We start from the raw sequence: 24342 nt of genomic DNA on the forward strand, positions 1-24342 counted from the left end.
AAAACTTACTTCTGCAGTTTCTCCCACTTGTTCAATGGACTTTGTTAACCAACATGTATGCAGTCCACTATCTTGGGCTGCCAATATTAACCTTTCATCTTTTGGTTTAAATTCACCACTCCTTAACAATTTCTGCATTCAATCCTGATCAACGTGAGGTTGTTCCAAGAGTTTTCTATACTTGCAGCTATATTTATGCATTTTCAACATTTCTTGCCTTCTCATCTGATCCTTCACCTTATATTCTTTCTTATGTTTTTTTGGCACATTCATATACTGCCTGATTTTCATCTACTTCTGGTTTGATTTCCATTCCCACTTGACCTAAACTAAGCAGGGAAGCAATCTTAGACTTATTCTCCTCATGTTTTACAATTTTCACTACATTTGGGTCTTGTGAGGTCAGCAGATAAATATGCAGTCCTACAATTGCAGATATATACGTGTAATCAATTTCAAGGAGGCCCATACAGTGAGTTTTACAAATCAATTGATAAGCATGAGTCATCCTTCTTGTTTTTCTTTCCAACCAACACCTTTTGGGGCCAGTCTATCACTCCAAAAATGTAAGTTAGGACAGAAAGTGCAAATTGATTTATAGCTTGGACTTTGTTCCTAGATGTCAATGCTGTTTTCAGTATTAATTTTACTTTTCTAAAATATTCCTTACTAAGTTTTATTTGCATTTGTTCACATTTTATTGTTGATCCTTCATCAATTCCCAAATATTTATATACTCCTTGTTGGTCAAGCCTTTTTATATCACATTCCTGTCCCAAACTGATGTTTTCTTGGTGGAACAGCTTTCCTGATTTAAATGTTGTTTTTGTGCATTATTAACACCAAATTACATTCTTATATCATCTGAAAAAAAGCTCTGACCACTTGCAGTTGTGCTTTCAGTTCCACATCTGATGAACTATACAGTTTTAAATCATCCACAAAAAGAAGATGGGAAATCTTTATACTTTGTTGTTTTCTGGGAGGCAAATTGTAGCCATGACCTAATCTGTTAAGTAGACAGCTTAATGGGTTAAGGACAAGACAAAAGCGCAACGGTGACAAAGAGTGACCCTGAAATATCCACCTTTGAATTTTTATCCTGGGAATAATAATTTGTCCTTTATCATGGCTTAACTGTAAAGTGGTTTGCCACTGTCGGTGTAATATGAGCAATCAGTGTAGGGTGTATCCTATACATTCTTAAGCACTCGTTTATCTATCAATGTCAGATAATGTCAAATGCTTTTTTATAGTCTCTCCATGCCATACTTAGATTCTTCCCCTTTTTACAGTGTTCAACTATAACTTTATTTACCAACAAAAGATCCTTTGTTCCATATGACTTTCTTTTGTTCTATTCCCGTGATTGAGTTTTCTTCTAAGTGACTATATGTCAGAAATCAATTACAGTGTATAATTTATACATCATCAGAAGGCAAGTTGTCTATAGTTGTTAGTATAGCTAGCAGGTTCGCTCTTAAGTAAGAGAATTGTTTTTTCTGTTGTTAACCAGGTTGCTGTCTGTTTGGGGTGCATATACAAATAGTTCTTACTCATGGCTAAATTTTCATGTAAAGATGTTAATACTTTTAGCTAGAAGTTAGGTACTGCATCTGGGCCTGGGGTTTTCTAGTAAGGAGCTTTTCTTAATTTTGTTTCAATCTTTCTGGCTGTTACTTCTTCCCATTTCATATTCTGTACATTTGAGCTTTTTATTCTTTCTTTTACTTCTTCTATCCATTTAGCATCTTTGTTATGTTCTCCAGAATCTTCATAGATATTTTTCCAAAATGCATCTAAGTCTTCTTTTTTGCTGGTATTTCAATTCCTTTTGCCTTGTTTTACAATTCTCTATGAAACGTTTTTTGAGTCAACAATAAACTACTTATTTTGTACTCTTTCTTTATGTTTATCTGCATTTCTTTTTCTCACTGTGCTGATATTTTTAGTTTATTATTTGCAATAGTGCACAACAGATCCTGGTCTGATACTGTGCACTAATTTTATCAAATCTATCTTCTAAGTATTTTTGTTGATCTGTTCCCTCTTATATACACTTCTAACAGTGACGCTTCTTGTCTTAATTGCTTTATATCAACATGTGTCTCTGTAATCGGAAGCTTCATAGGGCTTCGTCTACAAATTCTCTGATCCTGTGTCCCTAATGTTACCTTTCCTAAGGTTTGATGTCTCCAAACCTTTTGGATTTCTAATACCATGACAGAAATGGACTCCATTCCTTAATCATGATATGACTGTAGTTAATGAAATTAGTACTGTTTCAAACTTTGATGTTACCCACGAGTACTTGTTGCAGCACCTGCAATGTCCCCAGAATTGACTCCTTTTGTTATTTATATGGGGTTATGGGACCCAAGAAGTTAGAAATGGGGAGTGCACCTTTACAAAGAGGCCTGTCACAAGTGGAGTCCCTCACGGATTGGTCCTGGGACCGCTTCTTTTTGGCATTTACTTCTCTGAAGTCAAGGCCAATGTCCATGGCCTCTGGCTGACTAAATCTGCAGGTGATTGCAAATTAGAAGCTGTCACTGAATCACCCACTGACACAAATGTTCTCCAGGAAGGGCTGACATAGACAAACAACTTGTGTCAGAGCCATGGACTGAAGCTAAATGCAAAGAAATGCATTATAACATCATACGGGAAGTCATCCATCCCTGGTAACTATCATATTGACAACATACCCTTAAAATCTTACCCAGTAGTCAGGGACCTGGAGATACATATAGACAGTAATTGAGCCTTTATAGGATCATAGGAGATTACCAGGCTATCAACCCATGGGTCATTTTAAGCCTAGCCATTTCAACCCAATGTAATACCATGGAAGTGCTAGTCAATTCCCAAGATTGCATTTAGTGATGACTTGACCATGTCCAGAAGGGTTGTGGATGCTATCCCTGGTAAGAATTTATGGTGCCCCATCCACTCATCCAGGATCCTCTGGAGCAGTGTCATAGAGGTTCTCTTTTTCACATGAATTGGTAGCCTGTTCCAAAGGCATGGCAGTTGCTGGGGCCTGGGAGATAAATCTGTCCCTTCATCATGTCCTATTTAAGTTGCAGGTCATATTTAAGTCCTTGGAATGGGTAGTCCTAGACCCATTTGATTTATGGATATGCAGCAAGTTCACTAGGATTTCATTTTGGAATGCTCTGTAGGCCAGGTATAAGTCTCCCCTAAGAAATCTATGCAATATGGAGTATAGTGACAGGGACTTTAGTCGGTCTATATAAGGCACATGCTAGAGCCCCTTGATCTTCTTTGTCAGAAACCTCTGAAGTCTCTCTAATTACTGCAGGTGCTTAATGGGATGTTATACATGCTGAATGGGATGTTATACTCAATTATGGGCCAGATAAGTGCTGAGTATAGGGGGGGGGGCGTTATAACTTCTTTTGCACTTAAGGTGATGCCTTTACTAATCAAGTGCGTTGCATGGAAAACTTTCCTAACTATGGTAGACACTTGGTGGTCAAAGTTAAGGTCACAGTCAACCTGTGATCACAGGTTCCCTACCACTTCATGGGTACTTAGGGTATTATTGTTGATTAGATAGTGTGAAGGGACATTGTTTGTGCTGAAGGGAGTGATGATGCATTTCTTTGCATTCAGTTTGAGACCATAACTAATACACCAGTTGTTGGTCTAAGTGAGACCCTCCTGGAGTATACTAACATCATTTGGGGATTCAATGATTGCACCTAGTTTGCAGTCATCTGCAAACTTGGTCAGCCACATCCCCTTAGTTTTGACCTGAACTTCTGAGAAGTATATACCAAGCAGTATGGGACCCAGCATTGACCCCTGTGGCACCCCACTGGTAACAGGTCTGGTAGTTGATGGGGAGTCACCCACTTTGATAGTGTGTGTGTCCGATTTGTGAGCCAGTTGACAACCCATCTTACAAAGAAAGGGTTTATATTCAGTTTGTTAAGTTTATTGGTAATGCCTGAATGTGGGATTGTGTTGAAAGCCTTTGCCAAGTCAAGGTATGCTGTGTACACAGATCTGCCCTTATCAATGGTCTTGGTCACACTTTCAAAGGAATCCACCAGATTTAACAGGCAGGATCAGCCATTCACAAAGCCAAATTTGGTAGGATTCAGGGTTTGGAGGTCACCTATGTCTTTATTTATGAGGTCCATGATGATAAGTTCCATGGCCTTAAAGATGAGGCTGGTCAGGCCTATGGGTCTGTAATTCCCCGGGTCTGTTGCTAGGCCACTTTTGTGGAGGGGAATAACTGTAGCTGTTCTCCAGTCCACAGGAACAAAGCCTGTGGTTAAGCTATGATTGAAAAAGGTACTTAGTGGTGATGCTAGTTCATGTTTTAGCCTGTTTAGAAGACACCCTGGGATGTCATCTGATCCAAAAGATGCTGTGTTTTTGCCTTGTACAGGGCTTTGAGAACCTGCTCTTCAGATATGTAGGATGGAGGGAAGTTTGGGAGAAGGTTTGTTGTAAGTTAGGAGGGGATAAGGGAGTGAAATGTTTGCCAAACCTATCTGCTAGCTGATTTGCTATCTCTGTGGGGTCAGTGTGTGCGATACCATTGGCCAGTAGTTCTGCACATGCTTGGGTCCTACCCTTTAGGTTACAAACATAGCTGTTAAAGGCCTTATTGTTATCCTTGGCAGTACTTGTTAGGTTCCTCTCAAAGGAGCTCTTGGAGGATTTGACAAGTTGTCTTATTTGCCTGTTGAGGCTGGGGAGGGTGCTTTTCCATTGTTGGGGGCTTGCCTTTGTTTTCTTGGACAGCAGCTGTTTGTGTTTATTGTAGAGTTTGTTGATACTGGATGTCCACCATGGCAGCTTGTTTTTACTTGGGGCTCTGGCTTTGATTCTTTCTGATACAGACAAGTTTATACACTTATGCAAGTGATTGTACAGGGCTTTAGTGTAAGCTTCGGTATAGTTACTACTTTCAACTTGGGGTGAGGCTTGGAATGCATTTATACCTTCATCTAGGAGGATACAGTTTGCCTTGGTGAAGTTTTTTTAGTCTGATTTCATCCTTTGTGACTTCTGGTGCTAGTATCAGTTCAAGGGTGACTAATTTGTGGTCACGTTTAACTAATGAGGATCTAACAGTTACAGCAGTGCAACTGTTTGACATGTTGGTGTGGGCCAGATCTAGAATGTTTGTTCCTCTTGTTGGGGTATGGATAATTTATTCCAGGGCATGTGAATTCACAAAGTCAAGGAACTTTTGTGCTAGTGAGGTTGGGCTAGTGTAGGTTTCCCAGTTGATGGTAGGATAATTGAAATCCCCAATAACCAGTGTGTTTGGTAAAATCTGGATTGTCTTCATTTTGGTTAAGTAGGCTTCATGGTTGTCATAACTTATGAAGGGGGATATATAACTAGCTAAGACATGAATGGGGGTCTTAACCACAATAATCTGGACCTGGAGTAACTCCATGGAGTTGTCCAGTCTAACTAGACGGAAGGTGAATTCATCTCTAATATAGATTGAAACACTGCCTGCTTTCATGTGTTCATTTTGCAGTGTAAAGGTGTGGGAGGCACTGTAGTCTTACAGGGCTGGGGTACTGTCTCAGGCCTTCTGTGACTACAGCGACATCTACATCTTCTAGTGATAGAAGTGCTTCCAGGGAGTGCAGTTTTTGGTTTATGCTCCTAGCATTTAGCAGCGTGAACCTTATTTTGTTATGATTGGTTAATTTGATGTCAGTAATGTTGTTTTGAGACCTGGGGAGGAAAGAGTCTTTGCCAGCAGCTGAATGCCTAAGGGTGCCAGGTGCAAACCGTCTCTGGCAAAGCAGTGAAGTTTGTCGACCGTGGCTTCCCAGGCTGACAGGAAATGGATCCCCTTTGAATGACACCAAAAACTGAGACAATTATTTAAATCAATCATTTTTTGTTTATACTGTGGCATCATTCTAGGTGAGGGTAGTATGCTGCTCAAGGCTGGGGTCATACCTGCTTGGGGCACATACTCATAAAGTTCAACCATGTCTGTCTTCATATAGTCCAGTGAGGTACCTCTCAAGTCATTCACGCCAACATAAACTAAGAAAGAGTAATAATGGCACTTGTTGATGACAGACCTGAGTGCATGCATGATTTAACAAATCCTGGCACTGGAAAGGCAGCCGACTGTTACTTTTCCTTGTCCAACCTGGTGAGTGGAACATCCATGTGTCACACTATTTATCATCATGTCTCTACAGTAGTGAGGGAATCATTCTATGTTGTGCAGCTTTTAAACAAAGGTATAGCATCTTGGTCCATGGAAGTCATACACCCCATATTTTGAAATTGAAATTTTTAACACAAACTTGTGGATGAAAGCAGGTATTGTGTGAAGTATGTACATCCATGTCAATGGCTGCATAGAAGTTGCTGTACCTACCAGACGTAAGCCTAGAACTACTCCTAAAACAAACCACCCTGGTGGCATCCCAAATTAAACAGAATAAGGATATACAACAGAAGGAAAAAATATGGCAAAAGTCAGGATGGTAATTCCCTTAAAGATAGAAATGTTCTCATCAAAGCAAATAGGCAACTATGAGGACTAATTAGCTCAAACAAAGCCAACTTTGAGGTTAAGATAACCTCCCAGGTGAAAGATAACCATTAGGCCTTCTACAGATGTGGCAAAAACCTCAAGTGCACCACATACTAATGTGTAAAACTGGTGGTTCATGGTGCCACATTCACTGAGTCTAGATGACACATTGTGTTCCAACATTATCCCCCTCTCATCCCCAACGACCCCTCAAAAATACCCTCAAACTTAACTCCTCCTGCTATAACTAGTGAGCATATACTGGATGCACTCACTAAAGCCAAGAACACAGCCTCAGTGGGCCTAATAACATCCCAAGATGCCTCCTGAGTAGTCTAAACTATGACTTATCAGGACCCCTGGAGTCATTATTTAACTATAATTTTAAAACAGGCTTTGTCATGTGAATGGAGGACTACAATGGTCATCCACCTTCATAAGGGAGGACCTTCAACAGATCCTAGAAAATACAGACCTGTTAGTCTGAGAAGTCTTATTTGCAAAGCCATGGAAAGAATTATCATGGAAATGATCAACAAGGATGTATGATACCTCCAAACACTGGATCCATCCCAGTTTGGCTTTGTCAAAGGAAGGTCATGCTTACTGAATCTGGTGGACTTCTTTGAAAAGGTCACTAAGACAATGGATGAGGATAAAATGGTGCATACTACCTACCTTGATCTGGTTAAAGCATTTGATACAATATCCTACTTGGGTATTGTCAACAAACTTATGGAACTAGGTATAAACCCTTTTATAACACGTTGAATAGCTAACTGACTCACTAATAGGACCCAGGAGATTAGAACATCAGAACTACTATATTAAAAGACCTAAATTTTACTTCCAACATAAACAGGGCATTTTGGAGAGACAGATATATTACTCATAGAATTCCCATTCTCTGTAACAGGCTCCTCATCCATGTGAAACGGGGTTCCTCCATATCCCTTTTTAAGCACAACTTGGATCAATGGATGAGTAAGTGTAAATTCACCCCTGTTCTGGCTGCTATGTCTCTGATGGACAGAGGCAGTCAGTAAATCACCACCTATATAAATCAAATGTGTGGGTCACATTTGGATTGCACGGCTAGGCTTATAAGGACCTTTGTGTTCATTGGTCTATGAACATATGAACCTATGTCTGCATATCTCTGTTATCAGAAGGCTTCCAGGATGTTATCTAGAGTTCCTGTGACACTTCTATCACTACGATTACCTCTCCTTCTGTGTATGTCCATATATATCTCTCTGCTATCAGATGTGTATAGGACTGCGTCTGCAAGTACAGTGACACCACCCTACCCTGAAGTTATTTGTCCCTCTGTGATTGTCCATATATGGGTCTGTCATTGCAGGGCTATCAGGGCTTCATCTACAAATCCTCTGACACCTCCTTCCCTGAAGTTGCCTTTCTCTCTAGGTGTATCCATATATATATATATATATATATATATATATATATATATATATATATATATATATATATATATATATATCTGTCATTGGAGGGCTCACAGAACTTTGTCTACAAGTCCAGTGAACTTCTGTACCAGGTTCTACCTTTCCTGTTTTGTATACATGTGTATGTTTCTGGCATCAGAGGGCTTGCAGGGTTTTAACTAGAAGTACTGTGACTAATCATCCCTGAGTTTACCTTCCTCTCTTTGTATATCCATATAGCTCTCTGTCGTTTATTTCATTTATTTTTATTTTTTTATTTTAGTTTACTTCTGTTGGTTAACAACAGTAGAGCAGTGATCGCCATGGATTATTTTCAGACTTAGCCCAGGCATGCTGTCTGATTAACTGACTTGCTTAGAGTCACAAAGATAGGCAATGGATGTTGTAGAAACCAAACCCTGGACCACTGGACCACAGGAAACAGCTCACTAACAACTGTTTAAACATCTGCACCACCTCCCAGTCATGCGAGGGCTTGCAGGATTTCACTTAAAAGTCCTGTGACCAGCCAGGTCCCTGATTTTACCATCCATCTGTGTCCCTGATGTTACTATTCCATCTGTGTATGTCTGTATATCCTTCTGTCATTGGGGTCCACACAGCACTTCATCTTTAGTTCCTGTGAATCCCCTGTCCTGATGTTACCTTTTCCCTCTGTTTATCTCTGTGTAACCCTCAATCATCACTGGGCTCACAAAACTTCATCTAAATGTCCTGTGACTAGGCAGGTCCCTGATGTTACCTCTCCCCTCTCTTTATGTCTGTATATCCTCTCAGTCATCACTGGACTCACAGAACTTCATCTAGGACTCTCCCAACCCTGAGATTACCTTTCCCTCTGTGTATGTCCATATGTGTTTCTCTGTCACTGGAGGGTTCATAGGACTAGAAAAAAACAACAAAACCAGGGATTATGTAATTGATTTGGTTTATTTTTGTCTTACTAATAATTACTTTAAATTTAATGGCAAAGTTTTTCATCAAATTAAAGGTACAGCCATGGGGGGGTGCATTTTGCCCCCTTATATGCCAATTTATTTATGGAGCTACTCAAAATTGAACATTTATATAAGATCATTTTTTTTCAAAGGTATGTTGTTAAATATTATAGGTTCATAGATTACCTTATTTTTTTTTGTAGTGGGGGCCGAGGTGAAGTGGAATTGTTTTTTCACCAGTTACATCGTAATAGGTTTGGACAAGTCTTTAGTGGCTTACAAGTAGGACCTAAGGTGGTCTTTTTGGATGTTGAGTTGTGTGGTCAAGATCAAGGCCTAATTTGGACACATATTCATAGAAAGTTTGATAACATTAATCATTATTTAGATGGGAGAAGTTGCCAACCCCTCCATTTGATTAAAGCTTTGCCATATAATGAAATGCTATGTATGTAGGTTATGTAATGATCATGATGCTTTTGTTGTGAGTTATGAAATGTTTAAAAAAGGGGGTATGATATACAACTTGTTCATGCTGCCTTTGATCGATTATATTCAAGGCAATGTACTACTGATGTTTATTATAATCGATATAATAATGTAAGAGGTAAACCAAATATAAATGGGACTAATGTATCTTCTAAAGTGTTCTTTGTGACAACTTATAATGTGTTTGTTAATTGATTGGTGGATATTGTTTTATACTATTGGAATTTTTTGGTACAGGATAAGGCTTTATGTCATATTTTGCCTAATAGACCCATTGTATCTTATAAAAGAGGTAGCAACATTAAAGATATGGTGGTACATAGTTATTTTGTACCACTGGTACAGGTACAGCTTACTCAGCCTCTTGATGTTGGGTTTATACTTTGTGGACATTGTTCTGTTTGCAGGTATATTGAACCATTTTTTTCTTATATCAATCAGGTACCATTTAGCCCTAAAGACACATACAGTTGTGCTTCAGAAGGAGTTATATATATTTTAAAATGTGATTGTAATTTGTTTTATGTGGGAGAAACTAGAACAAGTTTTAGGGTTAGGCTACAAGAACACTTAAGAGATTTTAAAAATAAAAAAAATAGACAGCCCCTTGGCAACACATTTTGATTTGTTCCACCAGGGAGATGGTAGTTGCTTGAAAGGTAGTACTTTTGAAAAAGTTAAAATTAATTTGGCTATGTTTCTGAAAATCGATTACTTTATAAGGAGGCAGTTTTTATACTGAAATATGATACTTTAGTTTCTAAGTGACTAAACAGTGATCTTAATTGGAAATTATTAATTTAATTGAATTATTAGTTAATTAAGTAATTTAATTATCTTGTTTTTTATGTATAATTGTGTCTTCATGCAATTGTATTTTAAACTCTGTTAAAGGTGTATTTACCGAGGTGCTAGACTGTTGAGTGTTTTACATTATGTTCCTGGACTTCTTGGAATCACTGGTTTTGTTGTTTTTTCTATATTTGACAATTTTTGTTGTTTGGCTCACAGGACTGTGTCTGCAAGTAGTGTGATCCCATCTGTCCTAGATGTTACTTGTCCATCTATGTGTGTCTTGTACCCTCTGTCACTGGAGCATTCGCAGGCCTTCATCTCTAAAGCTTCTGATACCCCCTTTCCTGTCATTATCCTTCCCCCTGTGTATGTTTGTGTATACCTATCATCAGATTGCTTGCTGGACTTCTACAAATCCTGTGCCTGACCTATCCCTGATGTTACCTTTCCCTCTTCGCATGTTCATATATCCCTCTGGAATCAGAGGGCGCGGAGGACTTCATGTGCAATTCCTCTGACCATCCATCCATAATGTTCCCGTTCCCTTTCCCTTTGTGTATGTCTGTACATGTCTCTCTCATTGGTGGGCTCACAGCACTTCATGTAGAAGACCTTTGAGCCACCCTTGACCCTGATGATACCTTTCTGATTTTGTATGTCCATATATCTCTGTCATCAGAGGGCTTGCATGACTTCTTCTGGAGATTTTGTGATGCCACCATTTCTGAGATTACCTATCCCCATACCTCCCAACCATACCAAATTACTTGGTTTTTACTGAGTTTTGGGGTTCAAATCAAGGGGTGCCACGATTCTCGAGTAGCACCCCATCATTTCCGATTTTTTTCCTTGTTTTTTAATTTTCGAGCTGATGTCATCACGTGCGCAATGACGTCAGCACCATCAGGGCTACCAGCCTGTCAGAATTGAGCTCAAGGAGCTCATGTCATGCACGCATTTCCATCTGGCCTGGCTGCTCATATGAGAGCAGGAATGGCACTCCGGAAATGAAGACGAATGGATTACAAATGCGAGCAGGTGGGAACAGCACTGAATGGATTATGTTCGGGGAATGGACCTGACTTGGCGGAATACGGATTATGATCGTGGAACTGCAGACCTGCAATATCAAGTAAGGAAACTTTTGGGGTAGGGTGAGTGTGTGTGTGTGTGTGTGTGTGTGTGTGTGTGTGTGTGTGTGTGTGTGTGTGTGTGTGTGTGTGGCCCCTGACCTAACTCGACTGTTTCCCAGTTTCTAGTGGTGTATAATAACTGGTCTTCTTTGTGAAAGCTGTGTGTTTTTGACTTTTCATATAGATACAGTACAATCCACGTTATCTAGATGGAACTGTTTGTTTTAATGGGTGTTTGAAACTTACTGGGGCTACCCCTGTTTTAGGACTGAACCTTTAACTTTTGTGTTTATATTTTACGGAAGTGATGTGGCTGCTACAACATGACTGCTCTTTCAGATTAGGTTCACTGGTGTAGTGTCACTTTCACTAACCCTAGTAAGCATTTTCTTTGTCATCATGCTGTAAAAATAAAGTAACTCCCTGGGACTAGGAGCTTGATGTCACTTTAATGTGCAGTGATGCAAGATTGAAGCAATATATAAGAATATTAATATTAAAGGGTTAAGAAAATCATTAGAATTTTTTTAGTTGAAGTGCTGTAAGTGCCTACATTTCTTTATAGGCATTGACTGATCCTGCAGCTGAAACTAGGTTATCTTCCACTAGTTTGAACTAATTTTCTCTGAAAACTAGCAGCTTTTATCTGACTGAGAGCTACATTTTTTTCATTTGCTCCTCCCCCCATAATCATTTGTTGTTGAGGGCTTCATTACATTAAGGACATGTAAGAATGTTTGTTATATTGTACATGTCAAAATCGAAGCCTTCCTGTGAGCTTTGTTTTGAAGGTTTGCCTGATTACATGATCTTTGAATTGTAAGGTTGTACTGGTCCTATTACACAACTGACCATAAGGTGCTGCCACTGCCTTCTTCACCACCATGTATACAGAACCCAACTGACCTCCCCTGGACTGTCTCCAACCATATTTTGGGTCACTTAGGAGATTGAAACACTTCAGCATGTGATTTGGCCAAAGCAGCACTGTCTGCAAATAGTGATAAACTGTAGAAGTGTGTCTTGGTATAGCACCTTCCCTCAGATGAGCACATCCTTTAATACCTGCCTGTGTCATCAAGTGTGTCTCACTCTCTCCCTCTCTCTCTCTCTGTCTCTCTCTGTCTCTCTGTCTCTCTCTCTCTCGTCAAACTAGTTGTGAACCTGAAAAATAAAAGTATAACTTTATGAAAAAAAAGTAGTGATGTAAGGTGGTGTGTTGACTGCTATAAAACTCATTAAGATATCTTGTTAGCTGCTGGAACTCTTCATGTATTGCTTAAACAGAATTGTGAGGTATATAGGTGAAGAACATGAGAATTGTTTGCCTTTGTGCCATATTAAGTAAATAACTATAGTCAGAATAAAACTTCTGTAGCTACATATGTATTGGGAATGGGAACAGCCTGTAGCGTGACATATGATGTACTCATGTGAAAAATGTTTTACATGCCTGTTAAAGGATTTCTTTTTTTCTATCTTGATAAGATAAGTGCTGAATGCAGTTATAATTTATGCTGCAGGTAATATAATAAGAATGACTGTTTAAGTTGCATTTACGAATGTCTCATTGACTGTACAACCAGATTGCTTGATGTCATTAGGAAGGAAAAGGGGAGAAATAAAATAAGAAGCATGCTGTGAGACACTCTAGTCATTTGTCATTGCTGAGGACATGGTATTGTCTTTGTGACAGTGTTGAGTGTTATCTTGTCTTTGTGACAGTGTTGGGCTTCCCACAGTAGTCTGCTGCAGGTTGTGGCTGTGTTGCTTTTGGACTTGCAGTTCCTAGCCAGCAAGGCATTTTGTAGGGAACAAAACTGCAAGATCATATTGAATGTGTGATTTACAGTACAGACAAGGGACCCTGCTCAGGTGGGAAACTGATCTGTTTTTATAGTGTTGATGTTCCCTTCATTTTCATGTGGAAGCTGGATGTTCCCGGTTGGTAGCAACAGTATGGTTGTAGCTTGATAGTTTCACTAAGAATATCAGGACAGTTGACCTTTCCAGCCCAGTACAGCCAAGTTAAGGAGTTTGCTGTGGCACTGAAGTTCTGAGTTAAGAGACTGACTAAGGTGCCAGTAGGGTCAACTTTGTTGAAGAGGGCAATGTTCCTGGACAACTTTCTCCTCTGCTGGTGGGGTCTGACCATGTCCACTGCATTAATGGGATGGTACTGGTAAGCATTTTAGTGCGAGGGCATAGCCATCTATATCCCTTTCAGAAGCCCATTAATTGTTTCCTGTGTTGGCATACTTGCAGTAACTCAAGAGTTGCCTTATAACATGGAAGACCACTGTCATTTGTATAAGAGAGTTCCCTTCGTTATTGAGAAGAGCATGCTCATCAGCAATTTTGCCTGACCTTGTTTTAAATGCAGCATCTACATATCTCCAGTAAAGCTGTAACTATACTGTAGTATGCAATCTGTAAGTAAACTAGAAATGCATGGTTATAATAGAAATTTGCATTTTAATGAACCTCTCTGATGCTAGCTTGACTAACAGTCACTGGCACTGGCAGTGATGCCTTCCTTTTTGAAAACAAGTTATTTTATACAGTTGGTGACATTTGGTAGGGTGGTGGCATTTCTTGCCTTTCTGGTTTCAGTTTGAAACTGCATAGTTCAGCACCCACAGACAGTGATGCCCTCTTTTAAAACTGGCTTTCTTATACTGTAAGTGGTATTTGGTAGAAATGAAGTTGTCCTTGCCCTTTCAGGTCTAATTTGATGCTGCACAGCTCAGCAGCCAGACAGATCTGTGGTACTCATTATGGTATGCAAATAAAGAACAGCCATGTAGGAACAACAGAGGTATGAAGATGCCCCCCGATTAGATTTGCTAACTGCATTGACAAATGGCCTTCCTGAACAGAATGTTTGTACCTGACAAAAGCGAGCTGTATGTGGCTGTTGTATTCATTTGTTCGATTACATTTAGACAGTGGCTGCATTTGTTTAGCATGTGTATATGACCATGTGCAGAGAGGTTGTACTGTGTGTGTGTGTGTGTGTGTGTGTGTGTGTGTGTGTGTGTGTGTGTGTGTGTGTGTGTGTGTGTGTGTGTGTGTAGATAGAAATGTTTCAAGCTTGGGAAAAAACTGCCCTTATAGCCTGCCAATATACCAAAATAGTCATCTTCTCAGCAAGTGTCCATGTTGTTAAAATATCTAAACTAATGCTTGGTTTAATCTCCTTTGGTTGTCTATTCCACGCATCAGTTAGTTTCTGTATAGTCTCTCAGGCTGGCTTCAACAAGAAAGAAAAATCCCTGTACCTTGGGTACAAGGTAAAAAGAGCCTAAAGTTCCTGGCTATCACCACTTGTGAGCTTTGTCAGGTTTTTTTGCCCTAAGAGTTGAGAGCTATGGTGAGAAGTGAGAACTGAATTAGTATTCCCTCATTAATGGCTTTGTCCAGGTATTTTGTGCCAAGAGGTTGAGAGCTATGGTGAGAAGTGAGAACTGAATTCACTAAATGATAGCCATTTAAGTTTCAGTCTTCCTATCTCTCAGGAAACTGCTGATTTGGCATAGTGGCATGTTGCTCTGACTGTAGTGCACAAGGTCCTGGGTTCAAGCCTTGCCATTTTATTCTAGCAACTTTTCAAAATTATACAAGCAATGTTTAAAATGTGTCCCTCTTTTCTGGCCTTTTGTCCCCCCCCAAAAAAAAAAACTGAAATTGAAAATAAGTGCGAGAAGCTGTGCAAGATGCCTATGGCTTACACTATTGTCATTCTATTTATAGTGTGGGTGTGGAAGTAGACTTTTATGATGGAAATGTTCTGAATTGGGCAGTTTTGTCATTTTTGGTTCATGCATTTTGTTTCATTGCCTACAGTATAGCCTACTGGAAAAATGTTCAAACAATAAATTTAAAATGCGCTCTGTCTAACAAGTGTGCTGTATTATACAAGGAATATAATTTAATAAAGTCAGGAAGGTGTATCAAAGAAAATAACACATGTATGTTTCTTGTTTTGTGTGCAAGGGGTGAATGATTTGAAAACAGCCCAAAGGTAATCTTTATCCACCACTGCCCAGATGCATTTTCTTTGGATGTGGTGTGGGTTTCAATGCTGTTTCAATGAATATGAGTTTCAAGGGCAGAGAAGTTTTAATGCCAAGTCTATTTTCATTGTGAGACACTATTGCTTTGTTTAGCAGATGTCTATTTGTGTTTATGCATTGCACTGTAAAATGTAAAAATAAAATCCAAATAATTATTGTAGAAGTAAAGCAGTATGCACACATTAGGGTTTATGGTAAATGGGGCGAAATAGCCAGGCAATGGGACATTGGAATGGCTGCAGGGGGACTCTGGTGCCATATTTTGGTTGCCTGTTCCTCAGTTTGCGTTTGAAAGTTGGTATCCCACAATTCCATTGGAGTGGGTGGGGTTACATAATTATATATGCAAATCATATGTTAATCAGCATACAGATTTATACCTATCTTTCATGGGCCTTGTCCAAATTTTTCATGTTTCCAGGTTGAGAGGTATGCCTTTCACTCTGTGTATGTCCATATATCTCTTATTCATCAGTAGGACTCTATCTGCAAGAACTGTGACAACATCCAGCCGTGACATTAATCATCCCTCAGTGTATGTCCACATAAGTCTCTGTCACTGATAGGCTTACAGTACTTTGTCTGCAAGTCCTCTAGCCCCCCCCCCCATCTCTAACATTACCTGTCCCACTGTGTATGCCCATATATCTCTCTGTGATGGGAGGGCTTTCAAGACTTTATCTTCAAGAACTATGACCCCTATCCCTAATGTTACCTTTTCTTCACTGTACGTCTTTTTCTCTGTCTGTCATTGGATGGCTCGTAAGACTTTGTTAAGCCTTGACAACCACCATTGCCCCTCTTGTTACATATCCATCTGTGGACGTTCATATAAATGGCTGTCATTAGACGTATCACAGGACTAGATCTTGTGACGCCCCCATCCCAAAGACTGCCTTTTCCTCTGTGGATGTCCATATATCTGTCAGTCATCATAGGGTGAATAGGACTGTATCTGCAAGTACTGTGACCCTATCCATTCCTGATGTTACTTGTCCCACTGTGTATGTCTGTATACCTGTCTGTTATATGAGGGTTCACAGGACTTCACCTGCAAATCCTGCAGTCTCCCATTCCCTCACATTACCATTCCCTCTGTGTATGCTTACATATATTTTGGTCAACAGAGCGCTTTCAAGACTTTGTGTACAGGTCCTGTGATCCACCCATCCTTGACTTTACCGTTTCTTCTGTATACATCCACAGATTTATCTGTCATGAGAGGCCTCACAAGATGATTTCTATATGTATTTTGAACCCCCCTCATCACTGACATTACATTTCCCTCTGTGAACATCCATATATACTTCTGTCATTGGAAGGCTCACAGGACTTTGTCTATAAGTCCTGTAAGTCAGCTTTCCCACAGTGTATGTCTGTATATCTTTCTGTCATCAGAGGGCTCTCACTACTACATGTAGAAGCCCTGTGATACCCTCCTGTGCCTGATGCTACCTTGCTGTCTGTGTATGTCCTTTATCTCTCTGTTCTCAGATGGAGCAGAGTACTTCATAGGTAATTGCTGTGTCTACCCCTGTCCTTGATCTTACTTTTCTGTATGTTTATATATCTGTTGTTCAAGGGTCCTCATTACTGACATTACCTCTCTGTGTATGTCTGTATATCTTTTTGTCACAGCAGGGTCACAAGACTTCATGTGCAAGTCCTCTGAACCTGTCCGATGTTACCTTTCTCCTGTGCATGCCCATACATATCTCTGTTATTGTAGGGCTCAAAGGACTTTGTCCTCAAGTCATTTAACCTTCTAACCTTTATATTACCTTTCCCTTCCTGTATGTGTGTCTCTCTCTCTCTCCCCCCCTCTCTGTCTGTCATCATAGAGCTTGCTACTATTGTGACCCCCTGTCTATGACATTCTTCCTCCCTATGTTTACATCTCTATATTTCTCTGTCATCAGGAGGCCTGCAGGACTTCATCTAAAGGTCCTGTCACACTCCCATCCCTGAGATTACTTTTCCCTCTCTGTATGTCCATGTATTTCTTTCTATCATCTGAGGTATTGTGTCTGCAAATTCTGTGACACCCCCTGACCCTGACATTGCTTATCCGTTTGTGTATGTCTGTATACATTTCTGTCATCAAGATGGCTTGGAGGATTGTGTCTACAAGTATTGTGACCCACCATCTCTGACTTTACCTTCTCCTCTTTGTACTTCTGTATATATTGCTCTGTCATGAGAGTGCTTGCATGATGTCACCCAGAAGTCCCTGGACCACCAAGGTCACAAGCATTTTTTTTCTCACTGTGTATGTCTGTATATCCTTCTGTCATCAGACAGCTCACAGCACCTCGACTTCAAGTCCTGTACCCCCCCATTCCTGATGTTATCTTTGATTCATAGGTTCATAGGTGTGTACTAGGCAAATGACCATTAGGGCCATTTTAAGCGTAGCCAAGCATCCCAAATCTCTGACAAGTGCTGATACCCTTGACACATGTATTTACAAGCAGGGCCCTGGGAGATGAAACAATTCCAGGCTGCTCATGTCCATTAGAGACACAGGTGCCAAACCAAGGATGAATTTCCTATTCCCCATCCAACTGTCTAAATTAAATTTGAATTAGGTTAGTGAGGAACTCTGCTTGACATTTTCCCAAAAAGGAGTAGTCTCTGGGATATATATCCATTTTCTATTAGGTGCTATTAGGTACCTTTCCCTCTGCATTCATCCATATATCTTATTATCACTGCATGGATATACCAAGACTTTGCCTATAAGCCCTATCACTTCCTCGTCCATGACATTACCTTTATATATATATATATATATATATATATATATATATATATATATATATATATATATATATGTGTGTGTGTGTGTGTGTGTGTGTGTGTATCTCTGTACATCTCTGTCCTCATATGGCTCTTAGGACTCCAATGACAGAGAGAAATATGGATATTGGAGGGCTCATAAGACTGCCTTTTCAAGTACTGTGATATTCTCTGCCCCTGACAGTACCTTTCCCTCCATGTATGTCCATATACCTCTCTGTTATCAGAGGGATCTCAGGACTTCATCTGCAAATTCTCTGAGCACCTCTTCCCTGATGTTCTCTTTCCTTCTATGTATGTCTGTATATATCTCACTGGGTTTGCAAGACTTTGTCTGGAAGTCCTGTGACCACCCTATCCCACAAGTGACCATTCCCTTTATGTATAGCTGTAGCTCTCTCTCTCTCTCTCTGTCACTGGAGGGTTTACAGGACTTCATCTGAATGGTCAGTGACTCATCTTTCCTCATGATACCTTTCCCTCTGAGTATGTCCATATATCTCTTTATTACCAGCGGGCTTGCGGGATTTGGTCTAAAAGTCCTGCAATCCCCCTGTACCTGATATTATCTTTCACTCAGTGTATGTTCATTATGCCCCTATCATTAGAGGGTTTGCAGGTCTGTATCTTCTAGTCCTGTGACCCCCCCCCATGCCTGATGTCACCTTTCTTTAACTATGCATATCCTTATATGTTTCTGTCACTGGGGACTTTCAGTACTTTATCTGTAAGTCCTGTGATCCACCACTCCTGATTATACCTTCCCATCTATGCATGTCTATATATCTGTCTGTCATGGGAGGATTTGTAGGATTTCATCTAGCAGCCCTGTGACCATCCATGTCCCTGACATTGCCTCCCCCTCTGTGTTGATGAGTATATCCTTCTGTCATCAAAGGGTTAACAGTACTTTATGTTCAAGTCCCTCCTGTCCTATTGTTACTCTTCCCCCTGTTTATGTCTGTGAATCTCTCTCACTCTCTCTCTCTCTATCTATCTATCTGTCATTGGAGGGCTTGCAGGACTTCATCTACAAGTCCTGTGACCCCCCCCCCCCCACAGTTCTGATGTTGCTTTTCCCTCTTTGTATGTGCATGCACCTCTCTGTCATCACAGGGCTTACAGGACTTCAGCTGGATTTTCTGTGACCCTTTGTACCTGACATTATCTTTCCCTTTGTGTATGTCTGTAAATCTCTCTGTCATTAGAAGGTTCATAAGAATTCATCTACATGTCCTGTGACCCCTGCTGTTGTTAAATTTACTATTCCCTATGTGTATGCCAGGATGCATGTTCCTGTCTTCAGGAGGCTTGCACATCTTTTTCTACATGTCCTGTGACCTCCTTGTCTCAGATGTTACCTTTCCCTCTGTGTATGTCCATATATCTTTGCAGGACATTGCTACAAGTCCTGTGACCCCCCCCTCATCTCTCTTTTTACATTGCCCTCTGTGTATGCCCAAATATCTTCCTGACATTGGAGGGTTTGCAGGACATTGGATCCAAGTCCTCTGAACTCCACATCCTTGGCAGTACCTTTCACTTCTTTATATGTGCATATATCTGTCTGTTTTAGCAGAGGGCTTGCAGGACTTGTCTGCAACTCCTGTGACCCTCCCCCTTCCCATGATATTACTTTTTCCTCTGTGTATGTCTGTACATCTCCCTATATCACAGGATTCACAGGACTTTGCAAGTCCTATAACTCCCCATTTCCCATTCTGCTTTTTCCTGAATGTATGTCTATATATCTCTTAGTCATTGGAGAGTTCTCTGGACTTAATCTGCAAGTAGTCTGACCCCCCTATCTATCACATTGCCTTTCCCTGTTTATATCAGTATATTTCTTTGTGATCATAGGGTTTTAGACCTTTGTCTATAAGTCTTGTGACCCCCTGCCCTGACATTTCCTTCCCTCTGTATATGTCGGTATATCTCTCTGACAGTGCAGGACTTGCAAGACTTTATCTGCAACTCCTGTGACCTCCACATCCTTCACATTACCCTTCCATCTGTGTAAGTCCGTAAATGTCTGTATTATCAGAGGGCTCACCAGATGATGTACTAAAGGCCTGTGACCCCATCCCTCATAATATGTTCCATGCTCTGTATGTCCATACATCTTTTTGTCATCAAAGAGCAAGACTTTATCAAAAAGTTCTGTAACCCTCTATATGTGTTGTTATCTTTTCCTCTATCTACATCAGTACATCTGTCTGTCTGTTGTTGTTGGGCTTGTATTACAAGTCCTATGAGTCCCCTGTCCCTGACATTATCTTTCCCTCTCCGAATAACTGTTTGTCATTCTGTCATTGAATGGTTTGTAGGACTGCATCTACTAGTCAGTGACCCCCCCCCTGCCTCTGTTGTCACCTTTCCCTTTGTGTATATTTGCACATCTCTCTGTCATCAGACAGCTTGCAGGACTTTCCCTACAAGTGATGTGATCCCCCTGTCCATGATGCTATGTTTCCATATATGTATATCTATATATCCTTATTGTCATTGCTGGGTTCAAACATCTTCATCTAGTTTTCCTGTCAGTCCTCCTATCCCAGAGATTTCCTTTCCCTCTGTGTCTGTCCATATATCTCTCTGTTACAGGAGGGCTTGATGGACTAAGTCTTTAAGTACTGTGACCTGCCTGCTCTATTGTTACCTTTCCCTCTGTCTGTTTGCATGCATCTCTCCTTCATTACAGGGTTCCCGGGTCCTTGTCTAAAAGTCCTATGCTCCCCATCCCTGATTTTTAACTTTCCGTTTGTGTATTCCCATATATATATATATATATATATATATATATATATATATATAGATATATATATATATAGATATATATATATATATATATATATATATATATACATATATATATATATATATATATATATATATATATATATATATATATATATATATATATATATATCTTTGTCATCAGAGAGCTTGCCATACTTTATCTAGAGCTCCCTTTGGCTCCCCATTTCCTGGCATTATATTTCTCTCTGTTAGCCCATGTCCTGTGATTATCCATTCCTGAGATTACATTTCTCTCTGTTACTCCCCTTGTCCTTGACATTACCTTTCCTCCTGTGTATGTCTATATATCTCTGTCACTGATGGGCTCACAAGACTTCATCTACAAGTCATGTCCCCCATCTCTGATGTTTCATGGTGGCTGGTGATAAATCAATGGGGGTGCAGTAAGCAACTGAATGGATGGAACCAAATACTGTAAGATGGGGTTGTATTACAGAAGGTCAATAACCGTTACCTGTGATCAAACAGATATGGTCATTCACTTTCATCCATAGACTTCCTCAGTACAAGCCAACTCATTATAGCCACTTTACTGACAATATATACCTTAGATATGAAGCCACAATCAAGACTCCATGCATCCCCCTGTAACCCAGTAGTGTCGTCTGCACTCCCCAAGTGCCCTTCTCTTTTTTCCTCTCATCCTGGCACCACAACATCCAAACAGATTACTTCTTTCTTGATTTTCATACACTGTCTTTCTCCCCCTCATGCTTTTAACACTCTGTTAATGTGGGCAAAACTTTACTATAATTTAAGTTTACAGGAAGTAACTGATTTATGACAGGGATCTGCTTGGAACCTAGAAGGCCAGAGTTCTAGATGCACTGAGTTGCATTTTAGGTCTTTTTTTTTACTAACTTTTGACTTAATGATGATGACCTAAACAAAATCAAGTAAGTAAATATATTCAGTCTTTCTGGGAATAGTGCCTGCCTTCGTACCCCTCCTAAATGACAGTTATCTTCTTTGCACCATTCTGATGTCAGAGACTGGGATGAAAAGTAAAAGACAAAGAGCCAGAGGCATATATTATACCTGAGGGTCTGGGAGAAGAAACCAAAGCAGTTGGATAAAATCCACAAAGAGAAAAGACTTTACATAAAAGAAATGAACAGCCAAAAACTCAACAGGAGAGCCAAATGCTGTACCTGTAGTGCAATGATGAGTGTGTGCATAGCTTGGCAGATCCTGGTCCCAGATAAGCAGCTAACTATAAACTTATTCTTGTCCAGTCTGTTAAGTGGGGCATATACATGTCATACAATGGAGTCCCCTATCACATGAGTCCTGGGTAAACTGTTTGCTTGCCTTATGAGCTTTGTTTTTGGGGTCCATTGGGTGTAGGCTTATGAGCGGTGTTTGGTGTTGTTTTTGGTTTATGCTTTAGAGATTGCTGAGGATAGGCATTGCTGTTTGCAGGCTTAGCGGGTCTTTGATGTTTGGGGAGATCGCTTTTTAGTGCCTCAGCATAAAAATGGTGTATGTATGTGGGCACTATGTGTGGTGAATTTAGCCTGCTCGCACGCATGTGTGTGTGTGTGTGTGTGTGTGTGTGTGTGTGTGTGTGTGTGTGTGTGTGTGTGTGAATGTGTGTGCACGCATCTGTGTGTATATGTGTGTGTGTCCTTAAACCCCTTGTTTGTATGCAACATTTTTGCCTCCAAGGAAATTGTGAATGTACATTTCTCACATACTGTGTTGGTTTCTTTAAGGATTAAAAGGTTGTCAGTGAACATGAAACAATTGCTCCATTTACTCAGGATGCCTATATCTATCAAGCTAGCTAAGAAGACATTTGGAAATTGCATATCCATGCTTTCCTGCTGTCTGGGTCTGTATTAAGGTGGGCTATTAAGGTTTGAGGACTGGGTTTTACAGAGGTCTTCTAGAGTTGTCTCTAGAGATATGAACTAGAGTTGAATAGTGGAAGTATTTTGTATTAGATTATGCTAGGATATGGTATTAATGCTATCTTACGTTATGAGTAAGCTAGCTGCTCTGAGCTTGAATTTGTGCAGCGCATCACTAAACTGCAGGTTATAGCCCCATTGCTAATTTTATAGGTTAACTTCTGTGTTTTCTATCTTAGATAGACCAGGCCACCACCTACTAATACTAGATGGAATATCTCTGTCCTCCTAATGTAAAAGCACAAAAAAGATTGCTTGAGTGTGTATGCTACCACAAAATAACTTTAACAAACTAGCTAGACAAGGCAATTTCAAGTGAATCTGACCAACAGAAAGACAGTTTGAGCAAAAGCAGTAATTTTAGCCTTAAATACAGATAAATGCACAAATAAAACAAGAAATCAGTAGCTGATCACTAAGATAGCTTCTGAAGTGCAGTTTTTTTTAAATACAAGTACTTAGCTTGTGCCTGGATGGCAAGTGATGTAAGAAAATCACCTCAGAGGCTCAGGTGAGGGCACCAAGAGTTGCTGATCTCTGTAAGAATCAGCCAATAGCCTCTCAAATGCACCAAATTTATACAGGCAGTTAAAACAAAGGAAACTGTGTAGAATCCTTTCAGCAAAGCCAAAATTACAGGAATACAACAATTAAGTATGAACAAAAATATAAAGTAACAACTTACATAGTAACACTTCCAGTAAAGCTCAATAGTGCACTTCTTAGCAAGCCACAAATAGTACAATATCAGGGGTATTTGAAAAATTATTTAAAGAGTAAAAATTGGCAGATAAAGCAGTTAAAGAAAGTTCAAAACAGTAAAATAAATCTTTTATCTGCGATGGCAAAGAATGTATTCAGGACCTTCTCAGAGTGTGACAAAGATGCTAAGCAGATCAGATCTTTAGGAAAATAATGATTTGTAGTAAAGGATATTACCTCAAGAACGATACTTGTTTGCTGAGTGGGCTCTTAATATGATGGATCTATAGATTCATAGACTATTACTAGGCTAATGACCCAGTGGGCTTTTCTAAACCCAGACAAGTTTTCCTGAAAGAATAATGATGGTGTTGTGTATCCAAATAGGACATTGAGGGCCAGGCATTTATAAGCTACCTCTGTCCATAAGGGACGTGGGTGTCAGGTCCGGTGTAAATTTCCTATTTCCCATCCACTGTTCTAAGTTGTGCTTAAACTGGGTAGTAGACAAACTTAGCATTACATGGGGGAATCCTGTCCCATAGGAAGGGCAGTTTCTGGGACAGATATGTGTCTCTCCAGCATGTTCTGTTTAAGTCACAGATAAAATTCAGGTCCCTAGACCTTGCATTTCTGGTACTGTTTG

At 40.0% G+C, this 24342-nt stretch overlaps 1 protein-coding gene across 1 annotated transcript in view; it reads right to left on the reverse strand.

Annotated features, from left to right (window-relative positions):
- Positions 1–24342, reverse strand: part of IQCM (IQ motif containing M) — a 528943-nt gene that overhangs the window by 390118 nt on the left and 114483 nt on the right. The gene's annotated exons all lie outside the window — the stretch shown is intronic.

This window comes from Protopterus annectens, chromosome 2.part1, assembly GCF_019279795.1.
Source record: "Protopterus annectens isolate FY-2018-M chromosome 2.part1, PAN1.0, whole genome shotgun sequence".
Taxonomy (NCBI): domain Eukaryota; kingdom Metazoa; phylum Chordata; order Ceratodontiformes; family Protopteridae; genus Protopterus; species Protopterus annectens.